The sequence below is a fragment of the Pteropus alecto genome, unplaced genomic scaffold, assembly GCF_000325575.1.
Source record: "Pteropus alecto unplaced genomic scaffold, ASM32557v1 scaffold52, whole genome shotgun sequence".
Taxonomy (NCBI): Eukaryota; Metazoa; Chordata; class Mammalia; order Chiroptera; family Pteropodidae; genus Pteropus; species Pteropus alecto.
The window spans coordinates 5,560,057-5,561,631 of record NW_006433941.1 but is presented as its reverse complement, the minus strand read 5'-3'; positions in this window follow the sequence as shown (position 1 = coordinate 5,561,631).

Here is a 1,575-nt window from a genome sequence, read left to right as displayed (position 1 = left end):
ATTGTCTCCCTGAGACTCTGCCCCACCCAACCCACAAATTGCCTCATTGATGGTCAATGCCAGTGCCCTGCCCCTCCCCTGGGTCTCGCAGTCTGCACAGGCAACAAACTTTGGCTAGCACAGTGTGGGCATTGTGGGGTAATTGGTTTTTGGCAGACCTCTGCTCCTGCAAGAGTTGCAGGATTACGTGGGGGGATTACAGGGATCTATGGGACCACCCCAGATGGCAGCTGGTCTCACTGTGATCTGTGAGTACAGCCGGAACGCACAGGCACAGAAGTTGCAGCAAAACTGAGACTGTATTGGCCTGAGGCCTTTGTCTCCCTGAGATCCTCCTTCACTCAAGCCATAAAGTGCCTGCAGCCCATTGACAGGCAGCTTCCCTTTCCCTGCTTGGCTCTGGGGTTGCACATTTTGCACAGGCAATAGGCCTTGGCTAGCACAGTGAGTGCATTTCAGGGAAAATAGTTGTGGGCAGACTACTGCTGCTGGTATGAGCTGCATATCTCCTAGTGGGATCACAGGGGTCTGTGGGACTGCCCCAGACAGCAACTTACCTTCCTGTAATCTGTGACTACTGCGGGAACGTGCAGACACAGAAATTTCAGAAAACCGAGGCTATTGGCCTGATGGCCCTTGACTCCCTGAGATCTTGCCCCATCCAATTCACGAAGTGCCTGTGGCACGTTGACAGGCAGCTGCCCCTGCCCTGGGGTGGCACATCCTGTGCAGTCACCGGATCTCAGGCAGCGAAGTGAGCAAAGTTCAGGGAATGCAATGAAGGGAAGATCACTGCTGCTAGCATGAGATATAGTATTGCTTGGGCAGATCTCAGGGGTTTTGTGGACCCATCACAGATGGCAGTAAGTTGCACAGTGATATCTGACTTTAGTGGGAACCCGCAGTCCCAGAGCTGGCAGCATATCTGGTGCTGTGTAGCCCTGACAGCCCCGTGTATCACTGAGACGACAACCCACTTAAGCCACAAATTACCGGTGGCAAGCCTGCTCCCAGGTAACCCAGTCCCATCCTGTGCTTTCCTCGAGTCATAAATTCAACAGCAGACAACAGTACTCAGTTCATGCAGCCCACACAAAGCCCGTTCATCCAGGAGAAGCATTCAGTGGCAGGCTACAAGCTCATACCTTGAGCTTCACTACTTCTTAAATGGAGCTTGGGTGTTTGCAGGCCTGAGGTGGGAAGCAGCTGAGTTTTCTATGATTGGAAACTTGTACAAGGAGCCACAGAGACAGCTCTGGCAAGTAAAATGACACTGCAGTGGCGGGGGAAATTTGCTCAATAGTACCGGAAGACTCCCCGGATCCCTACACCACCCAACACACATATCACCCAGAGGCTCTTCCAGTTTCAGAGACTTATGGGCAAATGACAGGCAGTGTCAGGCCTTGAGGAGCACTGATCCTTCAGCTAAACTGCCCTAGATCACGGATGCGGGGTAACCAGACTGCTGCCTACAGCATTGTCTCTTCCACTTACCTATAGATCCTCCACAGGCAACAACCATCTGTGGATCTCTTTGTAGCTCCCACCAAGAAGTCCTGAGCAATCAAAGGT